General features: G+C 46.5%; 4 non-coding genes and 1 pseudogene across 4 annotated transcripts; all 5 read left to right on the top strand.

Annotated features, from left to right (window-relative positions):
* The first annotated feature begins 843 nt into the window (after positions 1–843).
* Positions 844–1,034, top strand: LOC130349214 (U2 spliceosomal RNA). The gene has a single exon (XR_008886609.1). It is a non-coding gene; the product is annotated as a U2 spliceosomal RNA (small nuclear RNA).
* Positions 1,035–8,270: 7,236 nt separating this feature from the next.
* On the top strand, positions 8,271–8,475 carry LOC130349276 (U2 spliceosomal RNA; annotated as a pseudogene).
* Positions 8,476–10,563: 2,088 nt separating this feature from the next.
* LOC130349216 (U2 spliceosomal RNA) lies at positions 10,564–10,754 on the top strand. The gene has a single exon (XR_008886610.1). It is a non-coding gene; the product is annotated as a U2 spliceosomal RNA (small nuclear RNA).
* Positions 10,755–12,839: 2,085 nt separating this feature from the next.
* Positions 12,840–13,030, top strand: LOC130349217 (U2 spliceosomal RNA). The gene has a single exon (XR_008886611.1). It is a non-coding gene; the product is annotated as a U2 spliceosomal RNA (small nuclear RNA).
* Positions 13,031–15,118: 2,088 nt separating this feature from the next.
* On the top strand, positions 15,119–15,309 carry LOC130349218 (U2 spliceosomal RNA). Its single transcript, XR_008886612.1, has one exon. It is a non-coding gene; the product is annotated as a U2 spliceosomal RNA (small nuclear RNA).
* Positions 15,310–20,948: the final 5,639 nt, after the last annotated feature.

Genomic DNA, 20,948 nt, shown 5'->3' on the forward strand with positions numbered 1-20,948 from the left:
TTCTCCGTTGAGATATTGCAGCCGCTGCTGTGTCCAGGCCCAGGAGCCTTAGCACTGTGCTGTGATGTCACTCAATACCACTGACATCACTAGGTGTAAACAACATCTCTCCTTTGCTGTGTATGTGACTATGGAGCTGTTTGGTGATGTCGTCTATTATGGCCTTCATAGAAGCAACAGGAGATTGTTGCATCCATCTAGAACCCTCAGAACTACAGTGCTATGATGTCACTCACTTCCACAGGCCTTGCAGAGTGTAAACAACAACAACCCAGCTTTGTTGTGTATGTAACCATAGGGATTTGTGATGTCACCTAGAACCTTCACAGCAGCGACAGCTTTATGAGGAGCATCAGCACTGCTCTGCCTGAGCAGAACCATCACCGTCATAGGTTGTCAAATAACCCGGGTTTAACCCACACAGGTAAGTCCAATGGGGTGCAGGCATGTCCTCTATGCTTACAGCTTCCCGTGGGTGTTGGTTTGATACCGTTTGGGGACAGCCAAGGAGGCATCTGCAGGCAACAAAGGTAGGTGTGTGCTTGTGTGTGTGTTTCCTATGCAGATCCTAAGCCCAGTGTCACATGCAAGTAGGAGGAGTAAGAAGGGTTCCTGGCAAATCCGGGTTATGGATTGCATTTAAAAAGGCCCCGTGGGAGTGCAATGGGCCCCTGTCTTGCTGCTTAGCAATAATGGTATGGGTTTAGGTTCTGCTGTGTGTACTGGTGGTTGACTGCCCCCCAGCCCAGAGTGTGCATGGAAAATTGTCTGGCAGCCTCCCTGACAGCAAGCAGTGATAGTGCCCATGAAGGGCACCTTGTTGGGCCCGCCCCTTTCACGGTTATCGCTTCTCGGCCTTTTGGCTAAGATCAAGTGTAGTATCTGTTCTTATCAGTTTAATATCTGATACGTCCCCTATCTGGGGACCATATATTAAATGGATTTTTGAGAACGGGGGCCGATTTCGAAGCTTGCTTCCGTCGCCCTATGCATTGACCCGATATGGCAGTATCTTCGGGTACAGTGCACCACCCCCTTACAGGGTTAAAAAGAAAGATTCCTACTTTCATTGCTACCTGCTTGCTGGCTAGCCAGCTAGCCAGCCCTGTGGGCCTTGCTGCTGCTGCAGCCAAAAAACAAAAGGTGGTGCTGCTGCTGCTTCTGCTGCTTCTGCTTCTGCTTGTGTCTGGCCGCTGTTGGAGCATCCAGGCACAGGACTTCTGCTGCTGCTGACTAAATGGCCTCCTTAATTGGATCATTTGAGTAGCCAGCACACCTGTGCAGGTAGGGCATGACATGATAGGCAGCTGCCTTGATAGCGGGTGGGTGCTGAATGTTCCTAATTGACAAAATAAGATTAATGCTTATGAAGAAATATAAAATCTCATCCCTTCCCCAATATCGCGCCACACCCCTACCCCTTAATTCCCTGGTTGAACTTGATGGACATATGTCTTTTTTCGACCGTACTAACTATGTAACTATGTAACATAACATGGGGGGGGGGGGGGGGGGGGGGTCTCCTGGCTGTTCACACAGGTGTGTCATTGCTGTACATTGACCATGCATTGCTTCTGTGGTATTGCAAAGGCAAAGACAAATGCTTCCAGCCATCCATTGCACTAATGGATTGGTCATCAGCTGGCTGTCTATGTCCCGCATCAATATAGACCAAAGTACAGAGGGTTAGGCTATGCTATTGTGCACCTACCTGATGCATCAGAAGGTGCGAGGCCCTTGCTAAATTCTGTGCACAGACTTTGAGATCTATACTTTAGACTGTATCTAAACCTGCTCCAACATGGACTGACATTCTGGCCTACTTTCAGCCGATGCGACTTGTCTGTCGCTGAACAGTCGCTTTTTATGTATTCAGCACCTATGTATAATGTTGTAAAAATGCTCTAGAAGCTAAAGTCGCAGAAATGTCACACATATTTGGCCTGCAACTTTCTGTGCGACAAATTCAGACAGGAAAAATCAGTATAAATCCTTAGAAAATTATCCCCCAGTGTCTCCATCTGCTGGTGGTATTGAATAAGCATTGCTGCACTGATGGGGTATGCATTAGACGAAAAAAAAGAAGAAAAAGAAGAATAATACGCCCAGAAAAGAGGCGAAAAGGAGAAAAACGTAAAAAAACGTGAAAAAAAAGTAAGAGGAAGAGAAGGGAAAAAAAGGTGGAAATGGGTTTAAAAGTGATTTCGGCGGAGAAATATATATATATATATATATATATATATATATATATATATATATATACGCGCACACACACACATATATATAAACGTATTCTCCGTTGAGATATTGCAGCCGCTGCTGTGTCCAGGCCCAGGAGCCTTAGCACTGTGCTGTGATGTCACTCAATACCACTGACATCACTAGGTGTAAACAACATCTCTCCTTTGCTGTGTATGTGACTATGGAGCTGTTTGGTGATGTCGTCTATTATGGCCTTCATAGAAGCAACAGGAGATTGTTGCATCCATCTAGAACCCTCAGAACTACAGTGCTATGATGTCACTCACTTCCACAGGCCTTGCAGAGTGTAAACAACAACAACCCAGCTTTGTTGTGTATGTAACCATAGGGATTTGTGATGTCACCTAGAACCTTCACAGCAGCGACAGCTTTATGAGGAGCATCAGCACTGCTCTGCCTGAGCAGAACCATCACCGCCATAGGTTGTCAAATAACCCGGGTTTAACCCACACAGGTAAGTCCAATGGGGTGCAGGCATGTCCTCTATGCTTACAGCTTCCCGTGGGTGTTGGTTTGATACCGTTTGGGGACAGCCAAGGAGGCATCTGCAGGCAACAAAGGTAGGTGTGTGCTTGTGTGTGTGTTTCCTATGCAGATCCTAAGCCCATTGTCACATGCAAGTAGGAGGAGTAAGAAGGGTTCCTGGCAAATCCGGGTTATGGATTGCATTTAAGAAGGCCCCGTGGGAGTGCAATGGGCCCCTGTCTTGCTGCTTAGCAATAATGGTATGGGTTTAGGTTCTGCTGTGTGTACTGGTGGTTGACTGCCCCCCAGCCCAGAGTGTGCATGGAAAATTGTCTGGCAGCCTCCCTGACAGCAAGCAGTGATAGTGCCCATGAAGGGCACCTTGTTGGGCCCGCCCCTTTCACGGTTATCGCTTCTCGGCCTTTTGGCTAAGATCAAGTGTAGTAATACAGGAGATCTGGTCAGAAGGTACTCGGGTACCCCTCTCCTCGGCCTTGTGGGATCGCCCACTTGTTGCTATTGGGGAGAGGGCCTAGTCCCAGGGTAACGAGTAGCGATCGCCTCTCAAGACCTTCGGGTGGAGAGAGGTTAGAACCATGGATGATGATCCGGATCCAGGTTCTGTGCCGGCATACGCAAGGATCAAAAACACCGTGAGAGTCATTCTCACGGATGATACCAAAAGGGCGGACGATTTGAAATTCGTAGTAGAGGACGTGCTCGGAGGAGTTTTCGGAATACAGAAGGGCGAGATATTGGCAATACAGGACTACCCGAAGCGTAAAATTTTTGATGTGACGTTCACACAAAATGGCATCCACAGAGATTTTGTTACCAGAGCTGCTGCGAGTAAAGACAAAAAGCTTCAGGGTGTCCGGATTATTGAGCACGTTCTAGACGATATTAAGCTGGTGGTAGTAAAGATGTATTCCCCTTTCGCCAACCTACACGATGTTGAGTTATTTTTACAAGTCTATTTTAGTAAGGTTGAGTGCAGAGGAAAAATCATGAACAGCTGTGGCATCTGGACATCTAAGTGGAGATTTCAGGTTACATGCAAAAAAGATGACAGATTGCCAGGGGGAATACAACTACCACCAGCTCGTTTTAAAATAAATAATATGTGTGGCGACCTCTTTTATGCGGGGATGCCAAGCTACTGCAGGAAGTGTCACAGATATGGACACACAAAAGAAAACTGTGAAAGTACATGCAAAAAATGTGGTAGCACACAGCACGAGACAGAGAAATGCACAAGAGGAGGGAGGTGCAATTTCTGTCAACAATTCGGTCACCTTTTCTCCTCTTGTCCCCACAGACATAGGACGGAGCAGCAGTGGCAACCCTGGAGGCAGCAAGGACAGCAACCGGGACACCAGCCGAGGCAAGCAGAGCCAGTGATTACCCCCCCACAAGAGGTAAGCGGTGAGATGGAGAAGGAGAAAGACCCCCCTCAGGCAAAAGGAGGGGACCCTAAAGAGCAGAGGATGGCCAAAAAACGTGCAAGTGGTGAAAAAACTGGCCCCCAGGAGCATGCTGGGTTAAGAGAGGAGCGGACGGCGGCTGAATCCGCTCCTCAGCAACCTCTGGCTCAGGGTCCCCCTGAGAGCGATGATCCGGGTGGAGAGGTGAAGGTTAAAAGGCGGAGGGGCTCCAGAAGACTCTATTCGGAGGCGGTCCAGGGGGAGCCGATGGAAGTACCTGCGGATGCAGGGAACCCAAGTGACGTTCCTCCACAGGTCCCCATAGGGGATACCCCCCCTCCTCCCTGCCAGGAGGAGGTTTCAGGGGTGACCGTCTCTGAGGTACCAGAGACGGAACTAAGTGAACACCCGACCCCTATGGAGGGGCAAGAGGTGGAAGAACCCAATGAGTCTGGAGCCCTGATTGCCAGGATGCCCGAGAACAACTATGCCTCAATCATGATGGAGGAGGGGGGTCGGCTGAGTGATGGTGCCTCCTCTCCTGCTTCCTCTATGCGTACAGTTGAGTCAGATTTTGGGGGGTATGAGGCTTCGGAGGGGGAATCAGAGGTGTAAGACGTTTTCTTGTACATTCCCATGGCTGAGTTGTCCGGTCTGTCCTTGAACGTGAGAAGTGTGAGCGCCAGAGTAAGAAGGGTTGCCCTATTTAATTACTTGTCGGTTTTTGCTGCTTCCGTCCTTTTCCTGCAGGAATGTGGCATCCCGCACAGATTAAATTATAAAGAATATGAAGATGATTGGGTGCACGGTCCATCAGTCTGGTCTGGATCAAATGAGTCCAGATCAGCAGGGGTCGCCATACTTTTTAAAGGGAACGTTTTAATTGAGAGTTTTAACGAAATTTTACCAGGCAGAATTTTATTGGTCAGCGCTTTTATTAATGGTATTAAATGGCAGTTTTTAAATTTTTATGGTTCTCCTGATAAGAATGAAAGAATAAAAATGTTGGAGATTTTACCCCTTTTTATTAACAATTCTAGTCCTCTTGTTTTATCAGGTGATTTTAATTGTATTTTAAGGGGAGAACGCCGTTTTTCGAACGCAGTGAGTAGGAACTATGATAAGACGTCTTTTATGTTAAAAAACTTGATTTTAGATTTTAATCTCACTGATGTTTTAAAAAAATGTAATTTTAACGTACCAGAGGAAGACGGTGTTACCTGGAGCAATGCAAGCTGTAGCTCCAGGATAGATTTTATTTTTTGTTCTTATCAAGTACTGCCTTTTAACTGTGATCTTTTTACCAATGTTTTTTCTGACCATAAATTATTGTATTTTAAAGTTAAAAGTGATTTTAAAAGGAGAACTGGTAGGAATGCCTGGAAGTTAAACGTGTCCCTTTTAGAAGATCCGCAGGTTTTATCAGATTTTATCACCTTTTACAAGGAATGCAGACGAGTAAAAGACCCCAACACTCCCACCAGTATCTGGTGGGAAAAAATGAAACTAAAAATAAAAGAATTTTTTATCCGTGTTGGGGTTAGGAAAGCTAAAGAAAAACGTGAATTTTATAATATCCTAAATACTCGTCTGCAAACCCTGTACAAATTCAGAGCACATGGGATGGAGGTGGAGAAGGAGGTACATGATCTTAAAAAAGAAATAACTAAGTGCCTGGAGCAGAAAGGAAAAGAAATTATCTTTAGGTCTCGAATACAGCATCTTGAGGAAAACGAGACCTGCTCCAGGTATTTTTTTAAGAAAATACATGAAAATAGAAGGTTAATAGAAAACATTGAAGGAGTGAATGATGTACAGGGTATTTTAAAAAAGGTGCAAGAGTTTTATGCGGATCTTTTTAATGTAAAACACATTGATGAATGTTTTATGAATGACTCGTTAAAGGAGATCACCAATTTTTTAGATCCTGTCTCACAGTCTTTTTTATTGCAGAATATTTCAGAGCAGGAGATTTTAGAGACCGTCAAGAGTTTTAAAACAGGTAAAGTGCCTGGGCCGGATGGTATACCCATTGAATTTTATGTTACTTTTTATGGTATTTTAAAAGAAGATTTGTTCTCCCTTTTTACGGAAGTCTTTAAGTCTAAAATCCTCCCAGGCTCATGGAAGAAGGGTGATGTCTCCCTGCTATTCAAAAAGGGAGACCGGTCGGAACTCAAAAACTGGAGACCAATCACCCTTCTGAACTGCGACTATAAAATAATGGCGAAACTGTGTGCTAACCGCTTAAAGAACGTAATCCATAAAATAATTCATACAAACCAAGTCTGTGGGGTGCCTGGGAGGAGTTTATGGGAGAACCTAAACCTTTTAAAGGATGTAATTAGCGACACCAAATTAAGAAAAGGAAAGCTGGCGGTTTTATCCATAGATTTTGAAAAAGCTTTCGACAGGGTGTCACATTTTTATCTTTTTAAGGTTTTAGAGAAAATGGGTATACCTGATGGCTTTTTATTGTCTCTTAGAGCTTTTTATGATAACTGTACTAGTAAAATTTTAGTAAATGGTTTTAAGACACAGGGCGTGATTTTAAATTCCGGAGTGAAGCAGGGGTGTCCCTTGTCCCCACTACTCTTCATTTGCGCAATAGAGCCTCTTTTATGTACAATACGAAAGGATAAGCAGATCCATGGAGTCCCCCTGCCAGGAGGAGGGGGACTAGAGGCGAAGGTAGTGGGGTACATGGACGATGTTGCGGTGTTTTGCAGGGACACCCCATCGCTTCAGAAGACGCTAAAACAGATTCAATATTTTAATTGTGCCTCCGGTTTTAAAGTCAATTTTAACAAAAGTAACATTTTAAACATAGGCGGAATGCCTTTGTATGATGTGCCCGTCCCTGTGTCTGAGTCGGTGCAGATTTTAGGTGTCTCCTTTGACGAGTCTAATAATGGTTTTAATAGCTGGGACTTGGTGGCTCAAAAAATAAATAAGAAAATATGTATGTGGAACATGCGAGAACTTACAATGGAAGGGAAGGTTTTAATTACAAAAATGGTGCTTTTACCTATTTTATTGTATTTAAGTCTGGTTTTCCCACCCCCCGAAATGGTTCTAAAGAAAATAACAAAAGCTTGTTTTACTTTCTTTTGGAGTTCTAAGAGCGAAAAATTAAAGAGACAAATTGTGATAAAACCGAACTCCAGGGGCGGTAAGGATTTTCCAGATTTTAAAGCTTTCCTTTTAATAAAGTTTTTTAGCATGTGTTTTACTACTGTTTTTAAAGATAGCTACTGGTCTTATTTTGTTCGTTTTAATACTGGTTATTTTATGCGGAGGAACGGCTGGTTTTCTACAGTTTTAAGTTGCCCTTATTCTTTGAATTTACCCCCTCAATACATGATTTTAGGAAAAATTTTAAACTTATATAATTTTAAAGGTAAAAGTGTTCAGGATCTGTGCAATAGCAAAAAACTACTAAAGGAAATAAAAGAAACCAGTACCGTGACTCCCATCAAAAATTTTAACGAACAGAAGTGTATACAGATTTGGAAGATGTTGAGTATTAATTATCTTTTTAATTCACAGAAGGACCTGGCCTGGAGCTGCGCACACGAGTGTCTTCCATGCCGGGCATTCCAGCACCGAAGAGGATTATCCAACTCTGCAACCTGCCCGAGGGAGGGATGCCGACAAGAGGAGACCGTGCACCATCTAATATGGACTTGTTTTTACTCGCAGAAAATATGGACAAAGATACTCCCTCTGGTAAAAAGGATAACTGGACTAAAAGACTTAAATATTGCAGTGGTTTTTTATGGTTGCCTGGAATGCCCAACACGGACTCAAGAGACTATTGCATGGAAGATCATAAACTGTGTGAAGGCAGCTCTGTGGAAGGCCAGGAATATTTTATTGTTCAAGCATGAGGTTTTATCTGTGAAGGACATTTTATCTATCTGTTTTTATGAAATGTACCAGTACTATCTTTTAGACAAGAAGAGATTTCCGCTTTTATCTAGAAAATGGTTTTTAAAAGAATGGAATTCTATCTTGTAAAGCCACCAAGTGCCCATTTTATGTTTTAATATGTTGTAAATATGTTATTTATATGTAACTGTATTTATTGACATATTTGCACAACTTTGTTAACATTATTTAATTTTTAATAAAGTTGCCCCCGTAAGGGTAGTCAAGTTAAAAAAAAAAATCTGTTCTTATCAGTTTAATATCTGATACGTCCCCTATCTGGGGACCATATATTAAATGGATTTTTGAGAACGGGGGCCGATTTCGAAGCTTGCTTCCGTCGCCCTATGCATTGACCCGATATGGCAGTATCTTCGGGTACAGTGCACCACCCCCTTACAGGGTTAAAAAGAAAGATTCCTACTTTCATTGCTACCTGCTTGCTGGCTAGCCAGCTAGCCAGCCCTGTGGGCCTTGCTGCTGCTGCAGCCAAAAAACAAAAGGTGGTGCTGCTGCTTCTGCTGCTTCTGCTTCTGCTTGTGTCTGGCCGCTGTTGGAGCGTCCAGGCACAGGACTTCTGCTGCTGCTGACTAAATGGCCTCCTTAATTGGATCATTTGAGTAGCCAGCACACCTGTGCAGGTAGGGCATGACATGATAGGCAGCTGCCTTGATAGCGGGTGGGTGCTGAATGTTCCTAATTGACAAAATAAGATTAATGCTTATGAAGAAATATAAAATCTCATCCCTTCCCCAATATCGCGCCACACCCCTACCCCTTAATTCCCTGGTTGAACTTGATGGACATATGTCTTTTTTCGACCGTACTAACTATGTAACTATGTAACATAACATGGGGGGGGGGGGGGGGTCTCCTGGCTGTTCACACAGGTGTGTCATTGCTGTACATTGACCATGCATTGCTTCTGTGGTATTGCAAAGGCAAAGACAAATGCTTCCAGCCATCCATTGCACTAATGGATTGGTCATCAGCTGGCTGTCTATGTCCCGCATCAATATAGACCAAAGTACAGAGGGTTAGGCTATGCTATTGTGCACCTACCTGATGCATCAGAAGGTGCGAGGCCCTTGCTAAATTCTGTGCACAGACTTTGAGATCTATACTTTAGACTGTATCTAAACCTGCTCCAACATGGACTGACATTCTGGCCTACTTTCAGCCGATGCGACTTGTCTGTCGCTGAACAGTCGCTTTTTATGTATTCAGCACCTATGTATAATGTTGTAAAAATGCTCTAGAAGCTAAAGTCGCAGAAATGTCACACATATTTGGCCTGCAACTTTCTGTGCGACAAATTCAGACAGGAAAAATCAGTATAAATCCTTAGAAAATTATCCCCCAGTGTCTCCATCTGCTGGCGGTATTGAATAAGCATTGCTGCACTGATGGGGTATGCATTAGACGAAAAAAAAGAAGAAAAAGAAGAATAATACGCCCAGAAAAGAGGCGAAAAGGAGAAAAACGTAAAAAAACGTGAAAAAAAAGTAAGAGGAAGAGAAGGGAAAAAAAGGTGGAAATGGGTTTAAAAGTGATTTCGGCGGAGAAATATATATATATATATATATATATATATATATATATATATACGCGCACACACACACACATATATATAAACGTATTCTCCGTTGAGATATTGCAGCCGCTGCTGTGTCCAGGCCCAGGAGCCTTAGCACTGTGCTGTGATGTCACTCAATACCACTGACATCACTAGGTGTAAACAACATCTCTCCTTTGCTGTGTATGTGACTATGGAGCTGTTTGGTGATGTCGTCTATTATGGCCTTCATAGAAGCAACAGGAGATTGTTGCATCCATCTAGAACCCTCAGAACTACAGTGCTATGATGTCACTCACTTCCACAGGCCTTGCAGAGTGTAAACAACAACAACCCAGCTTTGTTGTGTATGTAACCATAGGGATTTGTGATGTCACCTAGAACCTTCACAGCAGCGACAGCTTTATGAGGAGCATCAGCACTGCTCTGCCTGAGCAGAACCATCACCGCCATAGGTTGTCAAATAACCCGGGTTTAACCCACACAGGTAAGTCCAATGGGGTGCAGGCATGTCCTCTATGCTTACAGCTTCCCGTGGGTGTTGGTTTGATACCGTTTGGGGACAGCCAAGGAGGCATCTGCAGGCAACAAAGGTAGGTGTGTGCTTGTGTGTGTGTTTCCTATGCAGATCCTAAGCCCAGTGTCACATGCAAGTAGGAGGAGTAAGAAGGGTTCCTGGCAAATCCGGGTTATGGATTGCATTTAAAAAGGCCCCGTGGGAGTGCAATGGGCCCCTGTCTTGCTGCTTAGCAATAATGGTATGGGTTTAGGTTCTGCTGTGTGTACTGGTGGTTGACTGCCCCCCAGCCCAGAGTGTGCATGGAAAATTGTCTGGCAGCCTCCCTGACAGCAAGCAGTGATAGTGCCCATGAAGGGCACCTTGTTGGGCCCGCCCCTTTCACGGTTATCGCTTCTCGGCCTTTTGGCTAAGATCAAGTGTAGTATCTGTTCTTATCAGTTTAATATCTGATACGTCCCCTATCTGGGGACCATATATTAAATGGATTTTTGAGAACGGGGGCCGATTTCGAAGCTTGCTTCCGTCGCCCTATGCATTGACCCGATATGGCAGTATCTTCGGGTACAGTGCACCACCCCCTTACAGGGTTAAAAAGAAAGATTCCTACTTTCATTGCTACCTGCTTGCTGGCTAGCCAGCTAGCCAGCCCTGTGGGCCTTGCTGCTGCTGCAGCCAAAAAACAAAAGGTGGTGCTGCTGCTGCTTCTGCTGCTTCTGCTTCTGCTTGTGTCTGGCCGCTGTTGGAGCGTCCAGGCACAGGACTTCTGCTGCTGCTGACTAAATGGCCTCCTTAATTGGATCATTTGAGTAGCCAGCACACCTGTGCAGGTAGGGCATGACATGATAGGCAGCTGCCTTGATAGCGGGTGGGTGCTGAATGTTCCTAATTGACAAAATAAGATTAATGCTTATGAAGAAATATAAAATCTCATCCCTTCCCCAATATCGCGCCACACCCCTACCCCCTTAATTCCCTGGTTGAACTTGATGGACATATGTCTTTTTTCGACCGTACTAACTATGTAACTATGTAACATAACATGGGGGGGGGGGGGGGTCTCCTGGCTGTTCACACAGGTGTGTCATTGCTGTACATAGACCATGCATTGCTTCTGTGGTATTGCAAAGGCAAAGACAAATGCTTCCAGCCATCCATTGCACTAATGGATTGGTCATCAGCTGGCTGTCTATGTCCCGCATCAATATAGACCAAAGTACAGAGGGTTAGGCTATGCTATTGTGCACCTACCTGATGCATCAGAAGGTGCGAGGCCCTTGCTAAATTCTGTGCACAGACTTTGAGATCTATACTTTAGACTGTATCTAAACCTGCTCCAACATGGACTGATATTCTGGCCTACTTTCAGCCGATGCGACTTGTCTGTCGCTGAACAGTCGCTTTTTATGTATTCAGCACCTATGTATAATGTTGTAAAAATGCTCTAGAAGCTAAAGTCGCAGAAATGTCACACATATTTGGCCTGCAACTTTCTGTGCGACAAATTCAGACAGGAAAAATCAGTATAAATCCTTAGAAAATTATCCCCCAGTGTCTCCATCTGCTGGCGGTATTGAATAAGCATTGCTGCACTGATGGGGTATGCATTAGACGAAAAAAAAGAAGAAAAAGAAGAATAATACGCCCAGAAAAGAGGCGAAAAGGAGAAAAACGTAAAAAAACGTGAAAAAAAAGTAAGAGGAAGAGAAGGGAAAAAAAGGTGGAAATGGGTTTAAAAGTGATTTCGGCGGAGAAATATATATATATATATATATATATATATATATATATATACGCGCACACACACATATATATAAACGTATTCTCCGTTGAGATATTGCAGCCGCTGCTGTGTCCAGGCCCAGGAGCCTTAGCACTGTGCTGTGATGTCACTCAATACCACTGACATCACTAGGTGTAAACAACATCTCTCCTTTGCTGTGTATGTGACTATGGAGCTGTTTGGTGATGTCGTCTATTATGGCCTTCATAGAAGCAACAGGAGATTGTTGCATCCATCTAGAACCCTCAGAACTACAGTGCTATGATGTCACTCACTTCCACAGGCCTTGCAGAGTGTAAACAACAACAACCCAGCTTTGTTGTGTATGTAACCATAGGGATTTGTGATGTCACCTAGAACCTTCACAGCAGCGACAGCTTTATGAGGAGCATCAGCACTGCTCTGCCTGAGCAGAACCATCACCGCCATAGGTTGTCAAATAACCCGCGTTTAACCCACACAGGTAAGTCCAATGGGGTGCAGGCATGTCCTCTATGCTTACAGCTTCCCGTGGGTGTTGGTTTGATACCGTTTGGGGACAGCCAAGGAGGCATCTGCAGGCAACAAAGGTAGGTGTGTGCTTGTGTGTGTGTTTCCTATGCAGATCCTAAGCCCAGTGTCACATGCAAGTAGGAGGAGTAAGAAGGGTTCCTGGCAAAACCGGGTTATGGATTGCATTTAAAAAGGCCCCGTGGGAGTGCAATGGGCCCCTGTCTTGCTGCTTAGCAATAATGGTATGGGTTTAGGTTCTGCTGTGTGTACTGGTGGTTGACTGCCCCCCAGCCCAGAGTGTGCATGGAAAATTGTCTGGCAGCCTCCCTGACAGCAAGCAGTGATAGTGCCCATGAAGGGCACCTTGTTGGGCCCGCCCCTTTCACGGTTATCGCTTCTCGGCCTTTTGGCTAAGATCAAGTGTAGTATCTGTTCTTATCAGTTTAATATCTGATACGTCCCCTATCTGGGGACCATATATTAAATGGATTTTTGAGAACGGGGGCCGATTTCGAAGCTTGCTTCCGTCGCCCTATGCATTGACCCGATATGGCAGTATCTTCGGGTACAGTGCACCACCCCCTTACAGGGTTAAAAAGAAAGATTCCTACTTTCATTGCTACCTGCTTGCTGGCTAGCCAGCTAGCCAGCCCTGTGGGCCTTGCTGCTGCTGCAGCCAAAAAACAAAAGGTGGTGCTGCTGCTGCTTCTGCTGCTTCTGCTTCTGCTTGTGTCTGGCCGCTGTTGGAGCGTCCAGGCACAGGACTTCTGCTGCTGCTGACTAAATGGCCTCCTTAATTGGATCATTTGAGTAGCCAGCACACCTGTGCAGGTAGGGCATGACATGATAGGCAGCTGCCTTGATAGCGGGTGGGTGCTGAATGTTCCTAATTGACAAAATAAGATTAATGCTTATGAAGAAATATAAAATCTCATCCCTTCCCCAATATCGCGCCACACCCCTACCCCTTAATTCCCTGGTTGAACTTGATGGACATATGTCTTTTTTCGACCGTACTAACTATGTAACTATGTAACATAACATGGGGGGGGGGGGGGGGGGGTCTCCTGGCTGTTCACACAGGTGTGTCATTGCTGTACATTGACCATGCATTGCTTCTGTGGTATTGCAAAGGCAAAGACAAATGCTTCCAGCCATCCATTGCACTAATGGATTGGTCATCAGCTGGCTGTCTATGTCCCGCATCAATATAGACCAAAGTACAGAGGGTTAGGCTATGCTATTGTGCACCTACCTGATGCATCAGAAGGTGCGAGGCCCTTGCTAAATTCTGTGCACAGACTTTGAGATCTATACTTTAGACTGTATCTAAACCTGCTCCAACATGGACTGATATTCTGGCCTACTTTCAGCCGATGCGACTTGTCTGTCGCTGAACAGTCGCTTTTTATGTATTCAGCACCTATGTATAATGTTGTAAAAATGCTCTAGAAGCTAAAGTCGCAGAAATGTCACACATATTTGGCCTGCAACTTTCTGTGCGACAAATTCAGACAGGAAAAATCAGTATAAATCCTTAGAAAATTATCCCCCAGTGTCTCCATCTGCTGGCGGTATTGAATAAGCATTGCTGCACTGATGGGGTATGCATTAGACGAAAAAAAAGAAGAAAAAGAAGAATAATACGCCCAGAAAAGAGGCGAAAAGGAGAAAAACGTAAAAAAACGTGAAAAAAAAGTAAGAGGAAGAGAAGGGAAAAAAAGGTGGAAATGGGTTTAAAAGTGATTTCGGCGGAGAAATATATATATATATATATATATATATATATATATATACGCGCACACACACACATATATATAAACGTATTCTCCGTTGAGATATTGCAGCCGCTGCTGTGTCCAGGCCCAGGAGCCTTAGCACTGTGCTGTGATGTCACTCAATACCACTGACATCACTAGGTGTAAACAACATCTCTCCTTTGCTGTGTATGTGACTATGGAGCTGTTTGGTGATGTCGTCTATTATGGCCTTCATAGAAGCAACAGGAGATTGTTGCATCCATCTAGAACCCTCAGAACTACAGTGCTATGATGTCACTCACTTCCACAGGCCTTGCAGAGTGTAAACAACAACAACCCAGCTTTGTTGTGTATGTAACCATAGGGATTTGTGATGTCACCTAGAACCTTCACAGCAGCGACAGCTTTATGAGGAGCATCAGCACTGCTCTGCCTGAGCAGAACCATCACCGCCATAGGTTGTCAAATAACCCGGGTTTAACCCACACAGGTAAGTCCAATGGGGTGCAGGCATGTCCTCTATGCTTACAGCTTCCCGTGGGTGTTGGTTTGATACCGTTTGGGGACAGCCAAGGAGGCATCTGCAGGCAACAAAGGTAGGTGTGTGCTTGTGTGTGTGTTTCCTATGCAGATCCTAAGCCCAGTGTCACATGCAAGTAGGAGGAGTAAGAAGGGTTCCTGGCAAATCCGGGTTATGGATTGCATTTAAAAAGGCCCCGTGGGAGTGCAATGGGCCCCTGTCTTGCTGCTTAGCAATAATGGTATGGGTTTAGGTTCTGCTGTGTGTACTGGTGGTTGACTGCCCCCCAGCCCAGAGTGTGCATGGAAAATTGTCTGGCAGCCTCCCTGACAGCAAGCAGTGATAGTGCCCATGAAGGGCACCTTGTTGGGCCCGCCCCTTTCACGGTTATCGCTTCTCGGCCTTTTGGCTAAGATCAAGTGTAGTATCTGTTCTTATCAGTTTAATATCTGATACGTCCCCTATCTGGGGACCATATATTAAATGGATTTTTGAGAACGGGGGCCGATTTCGAAGCTTGCTTCCGTCGCCCTATGCATTGACCCGATATGGCAGTATCTTCGGGTACAGTGCACCACCCCCTTACAGGGTTAAAAAGAAAGATTCCTACTTTCATTGCTACCTGCTTGCTGGCTAGCCAGCTAGCCAGCCCTGTGGGCCTTGCTGCTGCTGCAGCCAAAAAACAAAAGGTGGTGCTGCTGCTGCTTCTGCTGCTTCTGCTTCTGCTTGTGTCTGGCCGCTGTTGGAGCGTCCAGGCACAGGACTTCTGCTGCTGCTGACTAAATGGCCTCCTTAATTGGATCATTTGAGTAGCCAGCACACCTGTGCAGGTAGGGCATGACATGATAGGCAGCTGCCTTGATAGCGGGTGGGTGCTGAATGTTCCTAATTGACAAAATAAGATTAATGCTTATGAAGAAATATAAAATCTCATCCCTTCCCCAATATCGCGCCACACCCCTACCCCTTAATTCCCTGGTTGAACTTGATGGACATATGTCTTTTTTCGACCGTACTAACTATGTAACTATGTAACATAACATGGGGGGGGGGGGGGGGTCTCCTGGCTGTTCACACAGGTGTGTCATTGCTGTACATTGACCATGCATTGCTTCTGTGGTATTGCAAAGGCAAAGACAAATGCTTCCAGCCATCCATTGCACTAATGGATTGGTCATCAGCTGGCTGTCTATGTCCCGCATCAATATAGACCAAAGTACAGAGGGTTAGGCTATGCTATTGTGCACCTACCTGATGCATCAGAAGGTGCGAGGCCCTTGCTAAATTCTGTGCACAGACTTTGAGATCTATACTTTAGACTGTATCTAAACCTGCTCCAACATGGACTGACATTCTGGCCTACTTTCAGCCGATGCGACTTGTCTGTCGCTGAACAGTCGCTTTTTATGTATTCAGCACCTATGTATAATGTTGTAAAAATGCTCTAGAAGCTAAAGTCGCAGAAATGTCACACATATTTGGCCTGCAACTTTCTGTGCGACAAATTCAGACAGGAAAAATCAGTATAAATCCTTAGAAAATTATCCCCCAGTGTCTCCATCTGCTGGCGGTATTGAATAAGCATTGCTGCACTGATGGGGTATGCATTAGACGAAAAAAAAGAAGAAAAAGAAGAATAATACGCCCAGAAAAGAGGCGAAAAGGAGAAAAACGTAAAAAAACGTGAAAAAAAAGTAAGAGGAAGAGAAGGGAAAAAAAGGTGGAAATGGGTTTAAAAGTGATTTCGGCGGAGAAATATATATATATATATATATATATATATATATATATATATATATACGCGCACACACACACATATGTGGGAAGCCTATCAGGCTGAATTTGTGGGAGGGGCTTTGGCTATTTAACATCCATCGGCCCCTCCCTCTGGGCGTATGCTGGGTTGGCGAAATTGCGGGGGTTCTTTCGTTGCGTACGCTGGGTCAGGTGTGTGGTGGTGCAGGTAAGTGCCGGGTGACCGGCAGGTTTCTTTACTGGGGCCCTGGTCTGTTGCTATTGCTCCCCTCGTTTGGCGGGCAGGCTCCGGCACCCAGCGTGTTATGTAGGCGGCGGTCCGTCGGTGCAGCGCATGCCCGGGCTGGCCGCAGCGTACACGGTCTCTGGGTCCAGCGGCAGCTGGCGGCATGGCAAGCGCGGGGAGACGCGACCCACGTGGGTCTCCCTGTGCCGGCGTCTCACGTGCAACACGGGGCTCTGAACGGGCGGAGTCACAGCATGCCAGTGAGCCGACGGTATAGCTCCACGGATGGCCAGCAGGTGGCGCTGAAAAAAAAAAAAAAAAAAAATGTGTGTGTGTGTGAGGAAATGTTAGGCTTACAGAGAGTATTGGTACCATACAGTAATAGGGGCTGGCTCATGGTGCACCGGTGTCAGGCCACGGTTCCTGACACATGCACTATCGCAGACAAGGGGCAGCTTGTAAAGTTTATAATACGATAATTCATATCACTGTGGCTCGGTTTAGGGGGGGGGGGGGTCATGCATATCGGGGTAACGGGTCAGAAGCGTGGGGTTGGGGTAGTTTCAGGCATAGGGGGGGGGGGGGTAAGGGGGGGTCAGCATGTATGGGGTCAGAGGTAGTAGGTGGCGCGTAAACCATATGGTTAGTACACTGTTAGTTTCTCTTGCAGTTTAGGTGGGCTGTATCCAGTTAGGTGGTCGTTACGTTCCTGGTCATTGCAAATTCGGCTACGGTCAGTACCAACCGTACGGCGGTTGTTCATGTTATTCATTCACGTTTCACGGTGGTCATCACTTTCGCTAGCAGACGCTAGTTCACGTCATTTCAGTCAAATGCTTAAATACTCCTGTTACATTAGTTAATGTTACGCACTACCGCTGTTACACATAGGCCCTGAATCACTGTATATCTGACTCGACACGTCAGATAGGGTTCAAGGCGTCATGGTTACTGTCACGCATACAGAGCATTTCGTTTACATGGGTAGTGGTCACTGCGATCTTGACTCTTCTTCAAGGGTGACCACTCGCCTGCGGTGGTTGCTGACACGTCTTCAGAGCCATCGCTAGTTAGTTAGAAACGGTGCACACTGTAATCTTGACTCGCAGTCAGGATGTGTTCACGGTTTAATAATTCATGACTATACGCGTCATGCACACATTCTCGGTCAGACACACGGTCAGGCCTCGTTTCAAACTATTCAGGTGGCACTCTGGGGTCGCACTGGCACTACGGTCAGCACTCTTGGGTTCGGCCACATTTCACGGGCAGTCTGCAGCTGTAAGCTAACATTAAGTATGTATTCGGTTGTTTGCAGGGTTACAGTCGATTTGCTGTTCGTTCAGACGTCTTACTGTTGTGTTACAGTGGTGGTAAGGTCAGTCAGTACTCAGCGAGGGGGGTACACGTTTCTCATATCTGGTGACTCACGATTACCGTTTTGTTTCCCCGGCACCCGTTACGGCCCGGACAGGTCATGTCTCACGTGTCAGACATAGAGGACCCGATGTCCATCCCTGATACACCAGCTAGAAGCTCCGTGCGAGGGACGCCCTCCTCTGCAGCTTATAGGGCTTGGACGATCCCCAAATTGATGGAGGAGTTGCGCAAGAGAGCAATTCCATTTCCAGCAACCGCCCGAAAAGCAGAGTTGTACAAACTCCTCATGGCGGATCAGTGGGCTGGCGACAGTCAGGAGGGGACCTCGAGCCAGTCCACCCTCTCTGAACTGCATGCAATGATGACTTCCATGTTGGGCAGGCTGGATTCTCTGGAGAGAAGGGGCATTCAGGGGCCTCCAGCTCCAGCAGCATTGCAGGCGCCAACGCCTACACAGATGTCTGCCCCTGTTCCGGTAGGCAACCCAGGTAGGCGCTCTGGGCCACCAAGGGTGTCACCAGTCCATTTTGTCCCAGCGGCCCTGAGAAAAGACATACTGGAAGGGAAGGACATCAATTTGGCGGCCCTGTTGCTATCTGCCTTTGACGTTGAGGACACTAGAACGGTAGCATGCGCTGACTTATCTGTTGTCCTTAAGAGTAAGGACACCAGGCTGAAACGGAAGCTAAATATCCACGAGTTTGTGATTGCCTTCAGCAAATACAGGGAGGTGATATGCTCAGCCAGGCCGGAGCGCAGAGAGGAGCTCGACCTGTATTTGCTGAGGGTTACGGAATACGCTTACAAATACGGTGGTACCCATTTCTACGATTATCATAGAAGTTTCTCAGCCATGGCAGCGGCGGCCTTCAGCCAAGATGGGTATCTCACAGACTGGAGCATCGAAGATTCACAGATGTTCTGCAGCCACTTCGCAAATCTCAAATTCCCCGCATGTGCCGCCTGTCAATCAATCACGCATACTACGGCGTGGTGTGTAGGGCTGGCTCAACAGGGCGAGCAGGGCACTATCAGACCGTCCACTTCCACGGACAGTTTCAGCAGGTCCGCACCTGCCGTGGATAAGTTGGGCCGTCCAGTACACTACCTCGGAGGCTCACAAATTTGTAACAACTATAACATGTCTTCGTGCAACTTCAGCAATTGCAGGTTATTACACGTCTGCTTCTACTGCTTCAGGGCACATCCGGGCTCTGCATGTAGGCAGAAAGGGCCAGCATGACTAGGCGGGGTACGTACCCCAGTCCTGGCCGCTCTGCTCGCGGATCACCCGGACCCAGATTGGGTCCAATGGTTGATTAATAGTTTTGATAGAGGCTTCCACGCCGGCATGGTCACACTGCCGCAGGCCACATTTGAATGCGACAATCTGTTGTCTGCCGTAAACGATCCCGCTGTTGTCACTGAATTAATAAATGCTGAGCTGATGAAAGGTTATATGATTGGCCCCTTGTTAGTTTCTCCATTCAGGTCTTGGAGGGTCAGTCCGGTAGGGGTGGTAACAGGCAAGTTCAATGGGAAAAAGAGACTAATATTTGACTTGTCGGCTCCTCATGGGTCACGTATTCCCAGTATCAACTCTCTCATTCCATCCGAGGAGTTTAGCATGCATTATTCTTCCATAGACCAGGCTATTCAGGTCATCTTGGCGCTCGGCCCAGGGACTTGGATGGCGAAGGCGGATATCACTGACGCCTTCAAGTTGCTGCCATTGCACAGGGACCAGTGGCAATGGTTTGGGCTCAAATGGCAAGGGGCATATTACTTTGCTTCCAAGTTGACGTTCGGATGCAAGAGCAGCCCGTGGCTGTTTGACCAACTGGCCCAGGCATTGCACTGGCTGCTGGTTAATGTCTCTGGATGCAGCCAGGTCATCCATTACTTGGATGACTTTCTTCTGCTCAGTCGCCCGAGGGAAGAGCCGGACCAGTTGGTCAGATTGCTAAAACTGTTCACTGATATTGGGGTGCCAGTGTCTCCCAAGAAAACGGTCGGTCCAACTAAGTGTCTCACCTTTCTGGGAGTAATCCTAGATTCAGTCGCAATGCAAGTCAGCTTGCCCACTGACAAACTCAACCGTATCAGAGACACTATTCATAAGTACACGGTCTCCCAGGTCACGTCCAAGGGCGAGTTGCAGAGCTTGCTGGGAATGCTGGCATTTGCTATGCGAGCAATCCCGCAGGGTAGAGCGTTTGTATCCAGAATATTGTCTTTGCTGCATGGTGTCCCTCATCAACACAGTAGGGTTTGGTTAGATTGCCAAGCCCTGGCTGACCTGAACATGTGGGATAGGTTCATGGCACAATGGAATGGGACGGCCATGTTTGTCCCGCCAGCCTCCGAGTTGTCCCCCAAGATCTGCACCGACGCGTCATCTTCCATCGGTTATGGTGCAGTGTGGGGCAGCAGGTGGATGGCGGGCCAATGGTCCAAGCAGGTAATGGCTCTGGCAGGCTTCAGCAGCACCTCGGCACTCTTTGAGGTTTTCCCCATCGTAGCAGCTGCAGTGACATGGGGCGACAAATGGTCAGGGCAGACGGTGGAGTTTCAGTGTGACAATCAGGCGACAGTTGCCATAGTCAACAAGGGCAGTTCCGGGCATGCTACTGTCATGTCATTCATGCGCAGACTAGTCTGGGTATCCTTACAATACAACTTCAATTTTGTAGCCAGACACATACCGGGGGTAGACAACACGGCCGCAGATGCTCTGTCCAGGGCTAATTTCCATCTCTTTTCACAGGTGGCTCCGCAAGCAGACGCAGTAGGAACACAACCCCCTTGCCTGGCACAATTAATCTTGGACTGAACCATTACACACAGGTGGCCCGGGA

This window comes from Hyla sarda, unplaced genomic scaffold (genome assembly GCF_029499605.1).
Source record: "Hyla sarda isolate aHylSar1 unplaced genomic scaffold, aHylSar1.hap1 scaffold_91, whole genome shotgun sequence".
Classification (NCBI taxonomy): Eukaryota; Metazoa; Chordata; class Amphibia; order Anura; family Hylidae; genus Hyla; species Hyla sarda.